We start from the raw sequence: 15,913 nt of genomic DNA on the forward strand, positions 1-15,913 counted from the left end.
CCAAAATGAGTCAAAAAAGTCATAGTATAGTATGTCGTCCAAAATCGGTCAATAAAGTCATAGTATAGTATGTCGTCCAAAATCGGTCAAAAAAGTCATAGTATAGTATGTCGTCCAAAATGAGACAGAAAAGTCATAGTATAGTATGTCGTCCAAAATGAGTCAAAAAAGTCATAGTATAGTATGTCGTCCAAAATGAGTCAAAAAAGTCATAGTATAGTATGTCGTCCAAAATGAGTCAAAAAAGTCATAGTATAGTATGTCATCCAAAATGAGACAATAAAGTCATAGTATAGTATGTCGTCCAAAATGAGACAGAAAAGTCATAGTATAGTATGTCGTCCAAAATGAGACAGAAAAGTCATAGTATAGTATGTCGTCCAAAATGAGTCAATAAAGTCATAGTATAGTATGTCGTCCAAAATGAGACAATAAAGTCATAGTAAAGTATGTCGTCCAAAATCGGTCAAAAAAGTCATAGTATAGTATGTCGTCCAAAATCGGTCAATAAAGTCATAGTATAGTATGTCGTCCAAAATCGGTCAAAAAAGTCATAGTATAGTATGTCGTCCAAAATGAGTCAAAAAAGTCATAGTATAGTATGTCGTCCAAAATCGGTCAAAAAAGTCATAGTATAGTATGTCGTCCAAAATGAGTCAAAAAAGTCATAGTATAGTATGTCGTCCAAAATGAGACAAAAAAGTCATAGTATAGTATGTCGTCCAAAATCGGTCAATAAAGTCATAGTATAGTATGTCGTCCAAAATGAGTCAATAAAGTCATAGTATAGTATGTCGTCCAAAATCTGTCAAAAAAGTCATAGTATAGTATGTCGTCTAAAATGAGACAATAAAGTCATAGTATAGTATGTCGTCCAAAATCGGTCAAAAAAGTCATAGTCGTCCAAAATGAGTCCAAAATGAGACAAAAAAGTCATAGTATAGTATGTCGTCCAAAATGAGACAGAAAAGTCATAGTATAGTATGTCGTCCAAAATTGGTCAAAAAAGTCATAGTATAGTATGTCGTCCAAAATGAGACAAAAAAGTCATAATATAGTATGTCGTCCAAAATGAGTCAATAAAGTCATAGTATAGTATGTCGTCCAAAATCGGTCAAAAAAGTCATAGTATAGTATGTCGTCCAAAATCGGTCAATAAAGTCATAGTATAGTATGTCGTCCAAAATCGGTCAAAAAAGTCATAGTATAGTATGTCGTCCAAAATGAGTCAAAAAAGTCATAGTATAGTATGTCGTCCAAAATCGGTCAATAAAGTCATAGTATAGTATGTCGTCCAAAATCGGTCAAAAAAGTCATAGTATAGTATGTCGTCCAAAATGAGACAGAAAAGTCATAGTATAGTATGTCGTCCAAAATGAGTCAATAAAGTCATAGTATAGTATGTCGTCCAAAATCGGTCGAAAAAGTCATAGTATAGTATGTTGTCCAAAATAGGGCAAAAAAGTCATAGTATAGTATGTTGTCCATAATGTTACAAAAAAGTCGTAGTATAGTATGTCATCCGAAATGAGTCAAAAAAGTCATAGTATAGTATGTCGTCCAAAATCCCTCAAAAAAGTCATAGTATAGTATGTCGTCCAAAATGAGACAAAAAAGTCATAGTATAGTATGTCGTCCAAAATCACTCAAAAAAGTCATAGTATAGTATGTCGTCCAAAATCGGTCAAAAAAGTCATAGTATAGTATGTCGTCCAAAATCACTCAAAAAAGTCATAGTATAGTATGTCGTCCAAAATCGGTCTAAAAAGTCATAGTATAGTATGTTGTCCAAAATAGGGCAAAAAAGTCATAGTATAGTATGTCGTCCAAAATCGGTCGAAAAAGTCATAGTATAGTATGTTGTCCAAAATAGGGCAAAAAAGTCATAGTATAGTATGTTGTCCATAATGTTACAAAAAAGTCGTAGTATAGTATGTCATCCGAAATGAGTCAAAAAGTCATAGTATAGTATGTCGTCCAAAATCGATCAAAAAAGTCATAGTATAGTATGTCGTCCGAAATGAGTCAAAAAAGTCATAGTAAAGTATGTCGTCCAAAATCGGGCAAAAAAGTCATAGTATAGTATGTCGTCCAAAATCGGGCAAAAAAGTCATAGTATAGTATGTCGTCCGAAATGAGTCAAAAAAGTCATAGTAAAGTATGTTGTCCAAAATCACTCAAAAAAGTCATAGTATAGTATGTCGTCCAAAATCGGTCAAAAAAGTCATAGTATAGTATGTCGTCCAAAATGAGTCAATAAAGTCATAGTATAGTATGTCGTCCAAAATCGGTCGAAAAAAGTCATAGTATAGTATGTCGTCCAAAATGAGACAAAAAAGTCATAGTATAGTATGTCGTCCAAAATCACTCAAAAAAGTCATAGTATAGTATGTTGTCCAAAATCGGTCGAAAAAGTCATAGTATAGTATGTTGTCCAAAATCGGTCGAAAAAGTCATAGTATAGTATGTTGTCCAAAATGAGACAAAAAAGTCATAGTATAGTATGTCGTCCAAAATGAGTCAAAAATGTCGTAGTATAGTATGTCGTCCAAAATGAGACAAAAAAGTCATAGTATAGTATGTCATCCAAAATGAATCAAAAAAGTCATAGTATAGTATGTCGTCCAAAATCGGTCAAAAAAGTCATAGTATAGTATGTCGTCCAAAATGAGACAGAAAAGTCATAGTATAGTATGTCATCCAAAATGAGAAAAAAAAGTCATAGTATAGTATGTCGTCCAAAATGAGTCAATAAAGTCATAGTATAGTATGTCGTCCAAAATGAGACAGAAAAGTCATAGTATAGTATGTTGTCCAAAATCGGTCAAAAAAGTCATAGTATAGCATGTCGTCCAAAATGAGTCAAAAAAGTCATAGTATAGTATGTCGTCCAAAATGAGAAAAAAAAGTCATAGTATAGTATGTCGTCCAAAATGAGACAAAAAAGTCATAGTATAGCATGTCGTCCAAAATGAGTCAAAAAAGTCATAGTATAGTATGTCGTCCAAAATGAGACAAAAAAGTCATAGTAAAGTATGTCGTCCAAAATGAGTCAAAAAAGTCAGAGTATAGTATGTCGTCCAAAATGAGACAGAAAAGTCATAGTATAGTATGTCGTCCAAAATCGGTCAAAAAAGTCATAGTATAGTATGTCGTCCAAAATGAGACAAAAAAGTCATAGTATAGTATGTCGTCCAAAATCGATCAAAAAAGTCATAGTATAGTATGTCGTCTAAAATCGGTCAATAAAGTCATAGTATAGTATGTCGTCCAAAATCGGTCAAAAAAGTCATAGTATAGTATGTCGTCCAAAATGAGTCAAAAAAGTCATAGTATAGTATGTCGTCCAAAATCGGTCAAGAAAGTCATAGTATAGTATGTGGTCCAAAATCGGTCAAAAAAGTCATAGTATAGTATGTCGTCCAAAATGAGTCAAAAAAGTCATAGTATAGTATGTCGTCCAAAATCGGTCAATAAAGTCATAGTATAGTATGTGGTCCAAAATCGGTCAAAAAAGTCATAGTATAGTATGTCGTCCAAAATGAGACAAAAAAGTCATAGTATAGTATGTCGTCCAAAATGAGTCAAAAAAGTCATAGTATAGTATGTCGTCCAAAATGAGACAATAAAGTCATAGTATAGTATGTCGTCCAAAATCGGTCAAAAAAGTCATAGTATAGTATGTCGTCCAAAATGAGACAAAAAAGTCATAGTATAGTATGTCGTCCAAAATGAGTCAAAAAAGTCATAGTATAGTATGTCGTCCAAAATGAGACAATAAAGTCATAGTATAGTATGTCGTCCAAAATCGGTCAAAAAAGTCATAGTATAGTATGTCGTCCAAAATGAGACAAAAAAGTCATAGTATAGTATGTCGTCCAAAATGAATCAAAAAAGTCATAGTATAGTATGTCGTCCAAAATCGGTCAAAAAAGTCATAGTATAGTATGTCGTCCAAAATTAGTCAATAAAGTCATAGTATAGTATGTCGTCCAAAATCGATCAAAAAAGTCATAGTATAGTATGTCGTCTAAAATCGGTCAATAAAGTCATAGTATAGTATGTCGTCCAAAATCGGTCAAAAAAGTCATAGTATAGTATGTCGTCCAAAATGAGTCAAAAAAGTCATAGTATAGTATGTCGTCCAAAATCGGTCAATAAAGTCATAGTATAGTATGTGGTCCAAAATCGGTCAAAAAAGTCATAGTATAGTATGTCGTCCAAAAGGAGTCAAAAAAGTCATAGTATAGTATGTCGTCCAAAATCGGTCAATAAAGTCATAGTATAGTATGTGGTCCAAAATCGGTCAAAAAAGTCATAGTATAGTATGTCGTCCAAAATGAGACAAAAAAGTCATAGTATAGTATGTCGTCCAAAATGAGACAATAAAGTCATAGTATAGTATGTCGTCCAAAATGAGTCAAAAAAGTCATAGTATAGTATGTCGTCCAAAATGAGACAATAAAGTCATAGTATAGTATGTCGTCCAAAATCGGTCAAAAAAGTCATAGTATAGTATGTCGTCCAAAATCGGTCAAAAAAGTCATAGTATAGTATGTCGTCCAAAATGAGACAAAAAAGTCATAGTATAGTATGTCGTCCAAAATCGGTCAAAAAAGTCATAGTATAGTATGTCGTCCAAAATGAGACAATAAAGTCATAGTATAGTATGTCGTCCAAAATGAGTCAAAAAAGTCATAGTATAGTATGTCGTCCAAAATGAGACAATAAAGTCATAGTATAGTATGTCGTCCAAAATCGGTCAAAAAAGTCATAGTATAGTATGTCGTCCAAAATCGGTCAAAAAAGTCATAGTATAGTATGTCGTCCAAAATGAGACAAAAAAGTCATAGTATAGTATGTCGTCCAAAATCGGTCAAAAAAGTCATAGTATAGTATGTCGTCCAAAATGAGTCAAAAAAGTCATAGTATAGTATGTCGTCCAAAATCGATCAATAAAGTCATAGTATAGTATGTCGTCCAAAATCGGTCAAAAAAGTCAAAGTATAGTATGTCGTCCAAAATGAGTCAAAAAAGTCATAGTATAGTATGTCGTCCAAAATGAGACAAAAAAGTCATAGTATAGTATGTCGTCCAAAATGAGACAAAAAAGTCATAGTATAGTATGTCGTCCAAAATGAGACAAAAAAGTCATAGTATAGTATGTCGTCCAAAATGAGTCAAAAAAGTCATAGTATAGTATGTCGTCCAAAATGAGACAGAAAAGTCATAGTATAGTATGTCGTCCAAAATCGGTCAAAAAAGTCATAGTATAGTATGTCGTCCAAAATGAGACAAAAAAGTCATAGTATAGTATGTCGTCCAAAATGAGTCAATAAAGTCATAGTATAGTATGTCGTCCAAAATCGGTCAAAAAAGTCATAGTATAGTATGTCGTCCAAAATCGGTCAATAAAGTCATAGTATGGTATGTCGTCCAAAATCGGTCAAAAAAGTCATAGTATAGTATGTCGTCCAAAATGAGTCAAAAAAGTCATAGTATAGTATGTCGTCCAAAATGAGTCAATAAAGTCATAGTATAGTATGTCGTCCAAAATCGGTCAAAAAGTCATAGTATAGTATGTCGTCCAAAATGAGACAATAAAGTCATAGTATAGTATGTCGTCCAAAATGAGACAGAAAAGTCATAGTATAGTATGTCGTCCAAAATGAGTCAATAAAGTCATAGTATAGTATGTCGTCCAAAATCGGTCAAAAAAGTCATAGTATAGTATGTCGTCCAAAATGAGACAGAAAAGTCATAGTATAGTATGTCGTCCAAAATGAGTCAAAAAAGTCATAGTATAGTATGTCGTCCAAAATGAGTCAAAAAAGTCATAGTATAGTATGTCGTCCAAAATGAGTCAAAAAAGTCATAGTATAGTATGTCATCCAAAATGAGACAATAAAGTCATAGTATAGTATGTCGTCCAAAATGAGACAGAAAAGTCATAGTATAGTATGTCGTCCAAAATGAGACAGAAAAGTCATAGTATAGTATGTCGTCCAAAATGAGTCAATAAAGTCATAGTATAGTATGTCGTCCAAAATGAGACAATAAAGTCATAGTAAAGTATGTCGTCCAAAATCGGTCAAAAAAGTCATAGTATAGTATGTCGTCCAAAATCGGTCAATAAAGTCATAGTATAGTATGTCGTCCAAAATCGGTCAAAAAAGTCATAGTATAGTATGTCGTCCAAAATGAGTCAAAAAAGTCATAGTATAGTATGTCGTCCAAAATCGGTCAAAAAAGTCATAGTATAGTATGTCGTCCAAAATGAGTCAAAAAAGTCATAGTATAGTATGTCGTCCAAAATGAGACAAAAAAGTCATAGTATAGTATGTCGTCCAAAATCGGTCAATAAAGTCATAGTATAGTATGTCGTCCAAAATGAGTCAATAAAGTCATAGTATAGTATGTCGTCCAAAATCTGTCAAAAAAGTCATAGTATAGTATGTCGTCTAAAATGAGACAAAAAAGTCATAGTATAGTATGTCGTCCAAAATGAGTCAAAAAAGTCATAGTATAGTATGTCGTCCAAAATGAGACAATAAAGTCATAGTATAGTATGTCGTCCAAAATCGGTCAAAAAAGTCATAGTCGTCCAAAATGAGTCCAAAATGAGACAAAAAAGTCATAGTATAGTATGTCGTCCAAAATGAGACAGAAAAGTCATAGTATAGTATGTCGTCCAAAATTGGTCAAAAAAGTCATAGTATAGTATGTCGTCCAAAATGAGACAAAAAAGTCATAATATAGTATGTCGTCCAAAATGAGTCAATAAAGTCATAGTATAGTATGTCGTCCAAAATCGGTCAAAAAAGTCATAGTATAGTATGTCGTCCAAAATCGGTCAATAAAGTCATAGTATAGTATGTCGTCCAAAATCGGTCAAAAAAGTCATAGTATAGTATGTCGTCCAAAATCGGTCAATAAAGTCATAGTATAGTATGTCGTCCAAAATCGGTCAAAAAAGTCATAGTATAGTATGTCGTCCAAAATGAGACAGAAAAGTCATAGTATAGTATGTCGTCCAAAATGAGTCAATAAAGTCATAGTATAGTATGTCGTCCAAAATCGGTCGAAAAAGTCATAGTATAGTATGTTGTCCAAAATAGGGCAAAAAAGTCATAGTATAGTATGTTGTCCATAATGTTACAAAAAAGTCGTAGTATAGTATGTCATCCGAAATGAGTCAAAAAAGTCATAGTATAGTATGTCGTCCAAAATCCCTCAAAAAAGTCATAGTATAGTATGTCGTCCAAAATGAGACAAAAAAGTCATAGTATAGTATGTCGTCCAAAATCACTCAAAAAAGTCATAGTATAGTATGTCGTCCAAAATCGGTCAAAAAAGTCATAGTATAGTATGTCGTCCAAAATCACTCAAAAAAGTCATAGTATAGTATGTCGTCCAAAATCGGTCTAAAAAGTCATAGTATAGTATGTTGTCCAAAATCGATCAAAAAAGTCATAGTATAGTATGTCGTCCGAAATGAGTCAAAAAGTCATAGTATAGTATGTCGTCCAAAATCGATCAAAAAAGTCATAGTATAGTATGTCGTCCGAAATGAGTCAAAAAAGTCATAGTAAAGTATGTCGTCCAAAATCGGGCAAAAAAGTCATAGTATAGTATGTCGTCCAAAATCGGGCAAAAAAGTCATAGTATAGTATGTCGTCCGAAATGAGTCAAAAAAGTCATAGTAAAGTATGTCGTCCAAAATCACTCAAAAAAGTCATAGTATAGTATGTCGTCCAAAATCGGTCAAAAAAGTCATAGTATAGTATGTCGTCCAAAATGAGTCAATAAAGTCATAGTATAGTATGTCGTCCAAAATCGGTCGAAAAAAGTCATAGTATAGTATGTCGTCCAAAATCGGTCTAAAAAGTCATAGTATAGTATGTCGTCCAAAATCGGTCGAAAAAGTCATAGTATAGTATGTCGTCCAAAATGAGACAAAAAAGTCATAGTATAGTATGTCGTCCAAAATCGGTCAATATAGTCATAGTATAGTATGTCGTCCAAAATGAGACAATAAATTCATAGTATAGTATGTCGTCCAAAATGAGACAATAAAGTCATAGTATAGTATGTCGTCCAAAATGAGTCAATAAAGTCATAGTATAGTATGTCGTCCAAAATGAGTCAAAAAAGTCATAGTATAGTATGTCGTCCAAAATGAGTCAAAAAAGTCATAGTATAGTATGTCGTCCAAAATCGGTCAAAAAAGTCATAGTATAGTATGTCGTCCAAAATGAGACAGAAAAGTCATAGTATAGTATGTCGTCCAAAATGAGTCAAAAAAGTCATAGTATAGTATGTCGTCCAAAATGAGTCAAAAAAGTCATAGTATAGTATGTCGTCCAAAATGAGACAATAAAGTCATAGTATAGTATGTCGTCCAAAATCGGTCAAAAAAGTCATAGTATAGTATGTCGTCCAAAATGAGACAGAAAAGTCATAGTATAGTATGTCGTCCAAAATGAGTCAATAAAGTCATAGTATAGTATGTCGTCCAAAATCGGTCAAAAAAGTCATAGTATAGTATGTCGTCCAAAATCGGTCAATAAAGTCATAGTATAGTATGTCGTCCAAAATCGGTCAAAAAAGTCATAGTATAGTATGTCGTCCAAAATGAGTCAAAAAAGTCATAGTATAGTTTGTCGTCCAAAATCGGTCAATAAAGTCATAGTATAGTATGTCGTCCAAAATCGGTCAAAAAAGTCATAGTATAGTATGTCGTCCAAAATGAGACAGAAAAGTCATAGTATAGTATGTCGTCCAAAATGAGTCAAAAAAGTCATAGTATAGTATGTCGTCCAAAATGAGTCAAAAAAGTCATAGTATAGTATGTCATCCAAAATGAGACAATAAAGTCATAGTATAGTATGTCGTCCAAAATCGGTCAAAAAAGTCATAGTATAGTATGTCGTCCAAAATGAGACAGAAAAGTCATAGTATAGTATGTCGTCCAAAATGAGTCAATAAAGTCATAGTATAGTATGTCGTCCAAAATCTGTCAAAAAAGTCATAGTATGGTATGTCGTCCAAAATGAGACAAAAAAGTCATAGTATAGTATGTCGTCCAAAATGAGTCAAAAAAGTCATAGTATAGTATGTCGTCCAAAATGAGACAATAAAGTCATAGTATAGTATGTCGTCCAAAATCGGTCAAAAAAGTCATAGTATAGTATGTCGTCCAAAATGAGACAAAAAAGTCATAGTATAGTATGTCGTCCAAAATGAATCAAAAAAGTCATAGTATAGTATGTCGTCCAAAATCGGTCAAAAAAGTCATAGTATAGTATGTCGTCCAAAATCGGTCAATAAAGTCATAGTATAGTATGTCGTCCAAAATCGGTCAAAAAAGTCATAGTATAGTATGTCGTCCAAAATGAGTCAAAAAAGTCATAGTATAGTATGTCGTCCAAAATGAGACAAAAAAGTCATAGTATAGTATGTCGTCCAAAATCGGTCAATATAGTCATAGTATAGTATGTCGTCCAAAATGAGACAATAAATTCATAGTATAGTATGTCGTCCAAATTGAGACAATAAAGTCATAGTATAGTATGTCGTCCAAAATGAGTCAATAAAGTCATAGTATAGTATGTCGTCCAAAATGAGTCAAAAAAGTCATAGTATAGTATGTCGTCCAAAATGAGTCAAAAAAGTCATAGTATAGTATGTCGTCCAAAATCGGTCAAAAAAGTCATAGTATAGTATGTCGTCCAAAATGAGACAGAAAAGTCATAGTATAGTATGTCGTCCAAAATGAGTCAAAAAAGTCATAGTATAGTATGTCGTCCAAAATGAGTCAAAAAAGTCATAGTATAGTATGTCGTCCAAAATGAGACAATAAAGTCATAGTATAGTATGTCGTCCAAAATCGGTCAAAAAAGTCATAGTATAGTATGTCGTCCAAAATGAGACAGAAAAGTCATAGTATAGTATGTCGTCCAAAATGAGTCAATAAAGTCATAGTATAGTATGTCGTCCAAAATCGGTCAAAAAAGTCATAGTATAGTATGTCGTCCAAAATCGGTCAATAAAGTCATAGTATAGTATGTCGTCCAAAATCGGTCAAAAAAGTCATAGTATAGTATGTCGTCCAAAATGAGTCAAAAAAGTCATAGTATAGTTTGTCGTCCAAAATCGGTCAATAAAGTCATAGTATAGTATGTCGTCCAAAATCGGTCAAAAAAGTCATAGTATAGTATGTCGTCCAAAATGAGACAGAAAAGTCATAGTGTAGTATGTCGTCCAAAATGAGTCAAAAAAGTCATAGTATAGTATGTCGTCCAAAATGAGTCAAAAAAGTCATAGTATAGTATGTCATCCAAAATGAGACAATAAAGTCATAGTATAGTATGTCGTCCAAAATCGGTCAAAAAAGTCATAGTATAGTATGTCGTCCAAAATGAGACAGAAAAGTCATAGTATAGTATGTCGTCCAAAATGAGTCAATAAAGTCATAGTATAGTATGTCGTCCAAAATGAGACAATAAAGTCATAGTAAAGTATGTCGTCCAAAATCGGTCAAAAAAGTCATAGTATAGTATGTCGTCCAAAATCGGTCAATAAAGTCATAGTATAGTATGTCGTCCAAAATCGGTCAAAAAAGTCATAGTATAGTATGTCGTCCAAAATCGGTCAATAAAGTCATAGTATAGTATGTCGTCCAAAATCGGTCAAAAAAGTCATAGTATAGTATGTCGTCCAAAATGAGTCAAAAAAGTCATAGTATAGTATGTCGTCCAAAATCGGTCAATAAAGTCATAGTATAGTATGTCGTCCAAAATCGGTCAAAAAAGTCATAGTATAGTATGTCGTCCAAAATGAGACAGAAAAGTCATAGTATAGTATGTCGTCCAAAATGAGTCAATAAAGTCATAGTATAGTATGTCGTCCAAAATCGGTCGAAAAAATCATAGTATAGTATGTTGTCCAAAATAGGGCAAAAAAGTCATAGTATAGTATGTTGTCCATAATGTTACAAAAAAGTCGTAGTATAGTATGTCATCCGAAATGAGTCAAAAAAGTCATAGTATAGTATGTCGTCCAAAATCCCTCAAAAAAGTCATAGTATAGTATGTCGTCCAAAATGAGACAAAAAAGTCATAGTATAGTATGTCGTCCAAAATCACTCAAAAAAGTCATAGTATAGTATGTCGTCCAAAATCGGTCAAAAAAGTCATAGTATAGTATGTCGTCCAAAATCACTCAAAAAAGTCATAGTATAGTATGTCGTCCAAAATCGGTCTAAAAAGTCATGGTATAGTATGTTGTCCAAAATAGGGCAAAAAAGTCATAGTATAGTATGTCGTCCAAAATCGGTCGAAAAAGTCATAGTATAGTATGTTGTCCAAAATAGGGCAAAAAAGTCATAGTATAGTATGTTGTCCATAATGTTACAAAAAAGTCGTAGTATAGTATGTCATCCGAAATGAGTCAAAAAGTCATAGTATAGTATGTCGTCCAAAATCGATCAAAAAAGTCATAGTATAGTATGTCGTCCGAAATGAGTCAAAAAAGTCATAGTAAAGTATGTCGTCCAAAATCGGGCAAAAAAGTCATAGTATAGTATGTCGTCCAAAATCGGGCAAAAAAGTCATAGTATAGTATGTCGTCCGAAATGAGTCAAAAAAGTCATAGTAAAGTATGTCGTCCAAAATCACTCAAAAAAGTCATAGTATAGTATGTCGTCCAAAATCGGTCAAAAAAGTCATAGTATAGTATGTCGTCCAAAATGAGTCAATAAAGTCATAGTATAGTATGTCGTCCAAAATCGGTCGAAAAAAGTCATAGTATAGTATGTCGTCCAAAATGAGACAAAAAAGTCATAGTATAGTCTGTCGTCCAAAATCACTCAAAAAAGTCATAGTATAGTATGTTGTCCAAAATCGGTCGAAAAAGTCATAGTATAGTATGTCGTCCAAAATCACTCAAAAAAGTCATAGTATAGTATGTCATCCAAAATGAGACAAAAAAGTCATAGTATAGTATGTCGTCCAAAATGAATCAAAAAAGTCATAGTATAGTATGTCGTCCAAAATCGGTCAAAAAAGTCATAGTATAGTATGTCGTCCAAAATGAGACAGAAAAGTCATAGTATAGTATGTCATCCAAAATGAGACAAAAAAGTCATAGTATAGTATGTCGTCCAAAATGAGTCAATAAAGTCATAGTATAGTATGTCGTCCAAAATGAGACAAAAAAGTCATAGTATAGTATGTCGTCCAAAATGAGTCAAAAAAGTCATAGTATAGTATGTCGTCCAAAATCGGTCAATAAAGTCATAGTATAGTATGTCGTCCAAAATCGGTCAAAAAAGTCATAGTATAGTATGTCGTCCAAAATGAGTCAAAAAAGTCATAGTATAGTATGTCGTCCAAAATCGGTCAATAAAGTCATAGTACCGATGTCGTCCAAAATGAGACAATAAATTCATAGTATAGTATGTCGTCCAAAATGAGACAATAAAGTCATAGTATAGTATGTCGTCCAAAATGAGACAGAAAAGTCATAGTATAGTATGTCGTCCAAAATGAGTCAAAAAAGTCATAGTATAGTATGTCGTCCAAAATGAGACAATAAAGTCATAGTATAGTATGTCGTCCAAAATCGGTCAAAAAAGTCATAGTATAGTATGTCGTCCAAAATGAGACAGAAAAGTCATAGTATAGTATGTCGTCCAAAATGAGTCAATAAAGTCATAGTATAGTATGTCGTCCAAAATGAGACAATAAAGTCATAGTAAAGTATGTCGTCCAAAATCGGTCAAAAAAGTCATAGTATAGTATGTCGTCCAAAATCGGTCAATAAAGTCATAGTATAGTATGTCGTCCAAAATCGGTCAAAAAAGTCATAGTATAGTATGTCGTCCAAAATGAGTCAAAAAAGTCATAGTATAGTATGTCGTCCAAAATCGGTCAATAAAGTCATAGTATAGTATGTCGTCCAAAATCGGTCAAAAAAGTCATACTTTAGTATGTCGTCCAAAATGAGTCAAAAAAGTCATAGTATAGTATGTCGTCCAAAATCGGTCAATAAAGTCATAGTATAGTATGTCGTCCAAAATCGGTCAAAAAAGTCATAGTATAGTATGTCGTCCAAAATGAGACAAAAAAGTCATAGTATAGTATGTCGTCCAAAATGAGTCAAAAAACTCATAGTATAGTATGTCGTCCAAAATCGGTCAATAAAGTCATAGTATAGTATGTCGTCCAAAATGAGACAATAAAGTCATAGTATAGTATGTCGTCCAAAATCGGTCAAAAAAGTCATAGTATGTCGTCCGAAATTAGTCAAAAAAGTCATCGTATATATAGTATGTCGTCCAAAATCAGTCAAAAAAGTCATAGTATAGTATGTCTTCCAAAATCACTCAAAAAAGTCATAGTATAGTATGTCGTCCAAAATCACTCAAAAAAGTCATAGTATAGTATGTCGTCCAAAATCACTCAAAAAAGTCATAGTATAGTATGTCATCCAAAATGAGTCAAAAAAGTCATAGCGTAGTATGTCGTCCAAAATCACTCAAAAAAGTCATAGTATAGTATGTCATTTGTCATTTTGACAAAAAAGCTGGGAAAGGGAAATAACAAAGAACCGGATGGAATTGGTTTAGCAAAAATGAAATTCTTTTATTAATAAGGAAGGTAAACACAAATCAAACACAATAAACCAAGGGAGGAGTTGGCTAGTCCCAAATAAAAATACAAAAACAAACCAAAACACACAACTGGAAATAGCGCCCCTAAGTCTGATGTAACAAGGACAGTGTTTTCAGCAAGTAAATTAAATACAGGCTCAGGGCCGTCAACGTGGGGCACACACACAAAAACAAAAGGAATAACTCAAAGTCTGGCGCGCAGGCCAAGCCAAAGTGGCTAACAAACATTAACCAGCAATCACGACAGTCAAATCTCAGAGTGAATGCTCAAGGCAGTGACAAAACAGAGAGACAACGGGGACAACTGCTCACATGAAATCACAGTGCCCTCAAGTGACTTTTTGCTGCTAATTTTTATCAGGTGTGACTGTCAACGAGCTGAGGCAGGATTGGGTAGGTGAAGCTGGAGCAGGGTGATCCAATCACAGTGCAGGAGGGCAGGCAGACTGAGGCAGGCAGATGAACTGGTTGAGGAAGACTAGGCAGGAACCAGAGGCACCAATCAGGAGCAAGGGCTGGCACACGTCTTCTACATACTTAAAACATGATGACAGACACTTGGGGCAGGGCATAACAGCCAAGGCCTGTGACAAGTATGTCATCCAAATTTTGACAAAAAAGTCATACTTTAGTATGTCGTCCATATATTGATAAAAAAACTCATCATGTAGAATGCTTCCAAATTTTGACAAAAATCTTAGTTTAGTATGTCGTCCAAATTTTGATAAAAAAAACTCATAATGTAGTATGTTGTCCAAATTTTGACAAAAATCTTAGTTTAGTATGTCGTCCAAATTTTGACAAAAAAGTCATACTTTAGTATGACGTCCACATTTTGACAAAAAAGTCATACTTTAGTATGTCGTCCACATTTTGACAAAAAGGTCATAGTTTAGTATGTCATCCGAAAATATGACAAAAAAGTCATACTTAAGTATGTCCAAATTTTGACTAAAGTCATAGTTTAGTACATCATCCAAATTTTGACTGTTACACATCATATAGGCTGACAGAGCCTTGTTGCGTGAATGGGGGAACGTCTGCCATCTCTGATTGCCTTATTTACTTGCATTCCTGAACAGAAAGATTGAAGATTTCTAAAAACCAAGTGTTAGTGACAATGGGACGAATACAAAGAACGCGGAAATTTCCATTTAAAGTGACTTAATTTTTTTTATTATTTCAGTCAGGCTAAATTGGCTTGGATACCAAATGAATGTAAAAAATAAAAACAGTACAACAAAGTACATCATTTTACAAATACTCATAATGGAGGTCTGACATATCAGAATAATCAAATGAATCCAAACATGTCACAGTCATAACAAAAATAGAAAAAGTCAATACAGTACATAAAATGCATCAGGAGCTATATACTTGAAGTGTTGCTATACGATATATAGACTTTACAAAACTGTACTAGAAAATACTCCCAATACCAATGGATTATCAGGTAATATAAAATGTAAAAAAAAAAATACAAATATGACAAAAAACATTTGTGACGCGCGTGTGTGAGCGTGCACTCGTACAGATGCAGTCTGCATGCAAGTCTACCTCAGTGTGACCGATGATACAAACAGCTACAGTTGATGTGATGTGGCCGTGACGTTACTGCCTAACCGTTTATAAAAAAAACTACCACAATAACAATCTTTGAGAAATTCCCGTTACCATGTTTGTATTCTTGACTAAAATAGGATTTCTCCGACGACAATATTATCCGATTCTGTTGTGTTAAGGTCCAGTGTGTAACATTTAGGAAGGTGTATTGGCAGAAATTGAATAAACCAGGTTTGTCATAGAACAAACCTTTTTATATAAACTAGCAGAAATTGAATAAACCAGGTTTGTCATAGAACAAACCTTTTTATATAAACTATAAGTGATGGCCTTTCATGTCTCTACAGCATCATCAATGGAGGAAAAAAGTGGTATGTTTTGCGTTTTACTCAGCAAAAGAACATTCTTTCTGGTATGTGAAGGCCCCCGTAGTTCCCTGGACACACTTGGGAAAGAGGTTTGTCTCATCATTATGATATTTTTCCATTATATAGTACTGCTTGCCTCGCCTCTACATGGTTTGGTTGGTTTTCCATTACTATAGTACCATGAAACTGCTGTGACTTTGTTTTATAAGCGATTAGTTGAGTACTTCCTCCATGACCGGAGCACAGACTGTCTGACACACTCACCAACCTGAAATACAGTGGCAGGGTGCGCAATCACAGGCTTTCA

This window comes from Solea solea, chromosome 14 (assembly GCF_958295425.1).
Source record: "Solea solea chromosome 14, fSolSol10.1, whole genome shotgun sequence".
Classification (NCBI taxonomy): Eukaryota; Metazoa; Chordata; class Actinopteri; order Pleuronectiformes; family Soleidae; genus Solea; species Solea solea.